The following is a 6,921-nucleotide window of genomic DNA, read 5'->3' as shown; positions in this document are numbered from 1 at the left end:
AAGAGAAAAAAATATAGCAATATTAAACTTGTACACACAAAATAACATAGTTCAAAATATATAAAACGAAAACTGACAGAACTAAGGGAGAAAAATATAGATCTACAAGTATAGTTGGAGATTTTAACATATGTCTGTGAGTATATTTTGAAGGATTGACATCATACAGAGTATATTCTCTGATAACAGTGAAATTGAACAAGAGATTCAAAATAGAAACATAATTAGAAAATCCCTAGATGTTTAGAAATTAAGGAATATACTTTTCTAATTAACCCATAGGTCAATGTAAAAAAAAAAACTATGTTAAAATATCAAGCTTTAAACAATAACAACAAAATACCACTAATAAAGAGAAAAGGCAAGTCACTGAATGGGAGTAGATATTTGCAATATATATGGAGATTAGAAAATATTCTTAACTGAATGACAATAAAGATAACATCAAAAATTATCAGATGCAACTAAAATAGATATAAAGAGAACTCACTATACCCACCAGAATGACTAAAATAAATTTTTAACTAACAATACCAAGTGTTGTCAAGGATATGGAGGAACTAGAATTCTCACACACTGCTGGTGGATATGTAAATTGGTATAACCACTTTGGAAAATTCTTTAGAAGTATTTATTATAACATGTAAATACCCTAAGATACAACAATTACACTCCTATTATACCCAACACAAATGTCCATCAGAAATAGAATGAATGGGGTCTCTGCTCCTCCCTGTTTGGCAGACAGCCACTTCCGGTGTGGTGCCAGTCACATCCCTCAAGACACAATGGTGAAGATCGGAGTAAACAGATTTGGCCATATTAGGTGCCTGGTCACCAGAGCTGCTTCTAACTCTAGCAAAGTGAATATTGTCACCATCAATGACCCCTTCACTGACCTCAACTACATGATCTACATTTGTTGGTATGTTCCACTCATGGCAAATTCAATAGCACAATCAAGGCTGAGAACAGGAAATCTTTCATCGATGGAAAGCCCATCCCTATCTTCTAGGAGCAAGATCCCAACAACATAAAATGGGGTGATGATGGTGTTGAGTATGTTGTGGAGTCCACTGGGATATTCACCACCATGAAGAAGGCTGGCGTTCACTTGAAGGTGGGGCCAAGAGGTCATCATCTCTGCCCTTCTGCTGATGCCCCCATGTTTGTGATGGGCATGAACCATGAGAAGTGTGACAACTCCCTCACAAGATTCTCAGCAATGCCTCCTATACCATGAACTCCTTGACCCTCTGGCCAAGATCATCCATGACAACTTTGGCATCGTGGAGGGCCTTGTGACCACAGTCCATGTGATCATTGCTACCCAGAAGACCATGAATTGTCCCTCTGGGAAGCTGTGGTATGATGGCCAAGGAGCTCCCCGGAACATCATCCCTCCTTCTTTGGTGCCACCAAGGCTATGGGTAAATTCATGCCAAGCTGAATGGGAAGCTCACCAGCATGACCTTCTGTTTCCCTCCCCCTCCCCCAGTGTCCGTTGTGGATCTGACCTGTCACCTGGAGAGAGCTGCCAAATATGATGACATCAAGAAGGTGAGGAAGCAGGCATCAGAGGGCAACCTCAAGGGCATCATGGGCCACACTGAGGACCTGTGACTATAACAGCGGCACCTACTCTTCCACCTTCAATGCTGGGACTGGCAATGCCCTCACTTTGCCAAGCTCATTTCCTAGTATGACAATGAATTTGGCTACAGCAACCTTATGGTTCACACGGCCTCCAGAGAATAAAAGCCCCCCACCCCAGACCACCAGTCTTTGGGAATGGCAGTGGAAGACATGGTTGCAGCCAAACTAGTATACAATTCCTAAATAAAACGAAGGACCTTTGCATTGAAGTAGATATTACAGCTCAAGGGATGCTGTTACCAGCTGTCTCATGATTTCTAGATCAAATGAGGGAGTCCAGTACCTAGTGAGCTATAGTTTTGATCTTATCATGTCTTACCTTAACTAATGAGATCCCCATTTGTGTGTGTAGTTGGAAAGCAAAACTAGGTGGCCATTTCTTCTGTGACACCAGATTATAGCAAACATCCTTTCCCTATATTTCACTACATTTTTGTAATTCCTTGAAATAAAGCATTTTCTAATTCTGAAAAAAAAAAAAAAAGCAAGAAGAAGAGAGAAGCCTTCAGCTGCTGGGTGTCCTTCCCCCAATTCATCGCCTAACACATTGAGAATCTCCCAACCTTTACAGTTTCCATTCCCAGACCCCCTGAAAAAGGGGAAGGACTTAGGGAGCCCTACCTTGTCATTTACCATCAATAAAGTATACTGTACCCAGCAAGAAACACACACAAACAGAAAGTAGAATGAATGAGCAAATTGTATGGTTTATTCATACAATGGAATACCACTCAACCATGAAAAAGAAATGAGCTACTAATGCATACAACATCATGGATGAAACTTGCAAATATCATGCTGACGGGAAGAAAGCAGACATGAGAATGCATGCTTAACAATTCCCAAACTGCCTATAGTGATGTAAGTCAAAACAGTGGTTACTTTGCAGTGGGACTGGGGGAAAAATTAACAGGGAAGGGACATGAGGGGAGCTTCTAGAATACCAACCACAGGCCACATCTTGATCTAGGTATGGTTACATAAGTGTATAGTTTGTAAAAATCAGTCAAACTATGCACTTAAGACTTTACATTTTACTATTGTTTATGTTATATTTTAACTTTTTTATTTTTTAATAATTTTTTAAATTTTTATTTATTTATGATAGTCACACACAGAGAGAGAGAGAGGCAGAGACACAGGCAGAGGAAGAAGCAGGCTCCATGCACCGGGAGCCCGACGTGGGAGTCAATCCCGGGTCTCCAGGATCGCGCCCTGGGCCAAAGGCAGGCGCCAAACCGCTGCACCACCCAGGGATCCCTAACTTTTTTATTTTTTTAAAAAAAAGCAAAAGGATAATAAACACAAAATTCAGGAGACTGGCCACTTGTGAAGGAGAAGCTATGGAATGGGATAGCAAATAAGTATACAGACACTTTAGGTTTACAGTCATGATGCATACAAATACTTTGTTGTATATTTCAAATACTACATTAAATGTGAATAAAAAAATTTTTTTAGTAAAAACAAATTATTCAAATATTTAACCCCACGTGCTGAACTCAGGAAGAATTTTTAAAGTAAAATTAATATAAATGACTTTCAGGGATATTTAAATACATTTAAAACAATGCATTAATATAATAAGTGTCCTCCTAGCATTGTGCTGGTTGTACCTTCAAGAGATCACTCTGAATGAGGTAGAGCAATAAGAATGGCAGGCATTATTGAGTATATACTTTCTGTTGGGCACTGTTGTGAATGCTTCACATGCATCTAATTGTCACATAACCCTATGAAGCCAGTACCGTTATCACCCCAATTTAACAGATGGGGAAACACACATAGGGAGTTCAAGTGATTGGCCCATGGCCTCACAACAGGCAAGCCGGAGTGTCGGCATTTGAAGGCTGGTTTTGAATTGCCGTCTGGTTTCAGAGCCTACTCATTTAACCTCTGCACTGCTCTGCCTCTTGTAAGAGGCACGTCTCAGATTTCTGGAAGTTCTTAACCATACCCGACTCCTGACAAGGCCTGAAATCAAGTTCCAGAGTTTCCTAACATCTGCCTCAGCGAGAGGGGTGTTGTGATGTGTCCATAATTACAAGGACAATGAATTACAATGTCATTACCACCAATAACAATAACAATAAACATTAAACCCACACTGTACTACATTACAGAATAGATTTAAAAATTGCCATGATTGAACAGTAAACGTGTTTCTTAATTCCAGACTTTCACTAAGAAAGAAGTAACCAGGATAAATTATCTTTCCTCTCTGAAGTCTCTCCTGTCTTCCTGGCTTATGGCCCCTACCAATTTAAACAACGCATCTGATTTATTCATGATGTGTGTCTTACTTCTCTTCCAAGAAGATAGGATTTGTTTCTGATTTTTCTTTGCCTCTTTGTGATGCACATTACTTAGACATAGTAGGTGCTTAGCAAATAACCCTGTAATGAGTGCATGCATGACAAATAAATAAAAATTAGGTCAAACACCCAAGTTCTTTGTAAAAGCTTCCACAGGTCTCTTAACTCTGCTCATCATATTCACTGCTGTATCCCCAGGGCTTAGAGGAGAACCTGTAAATTGTAAATACTAAATACCTGTAAACTGATAAATACCAAATTTTGGTTGAATGAGTGAAAATATGAAGGAGATAATTCTCCCACAGTCTAAGGTATCTGTATACCATTCCTCATCTCTGTGAAAGGTATCACTGACACTCTGGATGGGTCAACATGTCTATCAACTCAGAGGAATATGGAATATGCTGCTGCACTGCCAGGTCTTAATGATGGAATGAATGAGTGTGCAATGGAGTGATGGGTAGCTGGGTTGAGGAAAAAACCCTGTACACTGGACCAACCATGTGGCAGTGGTGGTGGTGGCCTGTCCTCAGGAATTACAGCGAGCAGTTCTTATGCAATCCTGGGGAGGATGAGGATGAATATAAATGTCTTGAGTGTCTGAGAATTTTTTGTTTTCCAGTTTGATTGAGATATAATTAACATAATACATTGTTTAAATTCAAGGTGATAGACTTATATATCATACGGTATTTTAACTGTATTAACAATAGTTAATTAACAGCATTTTCATATGCTATATATTAGACCCTTAGAATTTATAAGTGGAAATTTATACTCTTTAACCAATATCTCCCCAATTCCCCTACTTCACTAGCCCCTGTAACCACCATTTTAGTCTCTGTTTTTTATGAATCCAGTTTTTTTAGATTCCACGTATATATGATATCATACATTATTTGTCTTATCATTTTTTTCACTTAGCATAATGCCCTAAAGGTGCATCCATGTTGTTCCAAATGGCAGGATTTCCTTCTTCTATCTTGTGGCTAAATCATATTCCATTGTCCGTGTGTGTGTGCATGCATATAATTATATAATTAATAATCATAATTATATATATAATATAACATCTTCTTTATCCATTGATGGTCACTTAAGTGGTTTCCACATCTTGGCTACTGTGAATACTCCAATGAACATGAGAGTGCAGATATTTCTTGGAGATCCCGTTTTTATTTCCTTTGGATACATACCCAGAAGTGGCATTGCTGGATCATCTGGTAGTTCTATTTTTATTTTTGAGGAACCTTCCATAGCGCTTTCCATACAGGCTGCACCAATTTACTTTCCCACTAACAGTACACACAGCTTGCCATTTCTCTACATCCTTGCCAACTCTTGCTATCTCTTGTCTTTTTGATGATGGCCATTCTAACAAGAGTGTGGCGATATCTCTCATTGTGGTTTTGATTTGCATTTCCCTGATGATTAGTGATATTGAACATATTTTCACATACCTGCTGGCCATTTGTTTGTTTTCCTTGGAAAAATATCTATTCAGTTCCTCTGTCAATTTTTTAATTGGATAGTTTGGGTTTTTCTTTTTATTGTTGTTGTTGGTTTGGTTAGGTTTGTTTGTTGTGTGGGGGGGGAGGGGTTGTGATAGAGTTGTCTGAAATCTTTATATATTTTGGATATTAACCACTTACCAGATATATGCCTGGCAAATATTTTCTCCCATCCAGTAGTGCATCCTTTCATTGGTGATTCCTTTTGCTGTGCAGAAGCTTTTTAGTTTGATGTAGTCCCATTTGCTTCTTTTAGCTTTTATTGCTTTGCTTTTGGTGTCAAATCCAAAAAATCCAGGTCATGGAGTTCACTTCCTATGTTTTCTTCTAGGAGTTTCAAGGATTACAGGTCTTTCATTCAAGTCTTTAATCCACTTAGTTGATTTTTGCGTATGGTGTCAGTTGAGGTCCTGTTTCATTCTTTAGAATTTTCTTTCTTCATCTAGTAAGAAATCACCTAGACTGGGAGTCAAGCTCCATGATAGGGTCAGAGGAAGTTCTCTTGTCCAGTCTCACCTACTCCACTTCCATCTCTTGATTTCTTTGGTGTATTATTCTATCAATGGGGAAAGCATGTGACGGCCCTTTTAAAATGTGAAACTTCACCAGTCAGAGTGAGCTATGCCTTGGGGCAGCTCTGTAACAGCCATTTGAGGAAAGATTGTTCTTTCCTTCCCTCAAAAGCAGGCCTTGTTCCTCTCTGCTGGAAGATCGAGCTTCTTGCTGACTCCTCCCCTGCCCTTCACCTCCCACTCCTCCGTCGAGTCCAAACTACAGCAGTCTCAGCTCTTCTCACTACAGGGCCTTTCTGGTCTGCAGTGGGGGGTGGGGATGGTGTGCAGAGTTTGATCTCAGGAGCCTAACGAATCTACAAAACAACTCACAGAGCCTAGAAGAAATGCGCTGGAGCAAAGTGTTTCTTGGGGACCCCGCTCGGCAGAATGATGAGAACCTGACACTCCGGTCCAGTTTGTTCACTCATATCCTTTTATTGCAGAAGACCGAGTTGTGACCCACCACCCAGGGCTTCGCTTAGCAGAGCCCTGAGCTTTTGCGCCCTCCCCACCGCCTTTCCCTTGGCTAAGGGATATTTGGGGGCCGCCGGTGGGAATGAGAGGAGAGCTGGGGGGCCCACCGCCTACTTGCTCACTCTGACTGCGGCGGAGAACCCAGTGTCTGAGCAATGCCATCCCGAACACCTCCTTGTCCTCTAGGAGCGGCCATCCGTTCCCCACGTCCTGGGTGAGTCTTGATGGCACCTGTCTCAATCACTTCGGCCTCTTCTTCTAGTGACTTCGTTCTTGGTCTGTTTTCTCGGGCTCTCTCTCCGCACTTCTCTGAGCACCCGGCCCCTTCGGTCACTCCGCGTGTCACGTCTTGGCGCGTCCGTCCGGCCACAGACCCCGTCCCCGCCCCCCCCCCCCCCGTCCCCTCCCCGG

The 6,921-nt window shown here is 41.1% G+C and overlaps 1 pseudogene; it reads left to right on the top strand.

Moving 5' to 3' along the window:
• The first annotated feature begins 693 nt into the window (after positions 1–693).
• LOC140599488 (glyceraldehyde-3-phosphate dehydrogenase-like) lies at positions 694–1,701 on the top strand (annotated as a pseudogene).
• Positions 1,702–6,921: the final 5,220 nt, after the last annotated feature.

The sequence above is a fragment of the Vulpes vulpes genome, chromosome 7 (genome assembly GCF_048418805.1).
Source record: "Vulpes vulpes isolate BD-2025 chromosome 7, VulVul3, whole genome shotgun sequence".
NCBI lineage: Eukaryota > Metazoa > Chordata > Mammalia > Carnivora > Canidae > Vulpes > Vulpes vulpes.
This window is presented reverse-complemented; position numbering and strand designations above follow the sequence as displayed.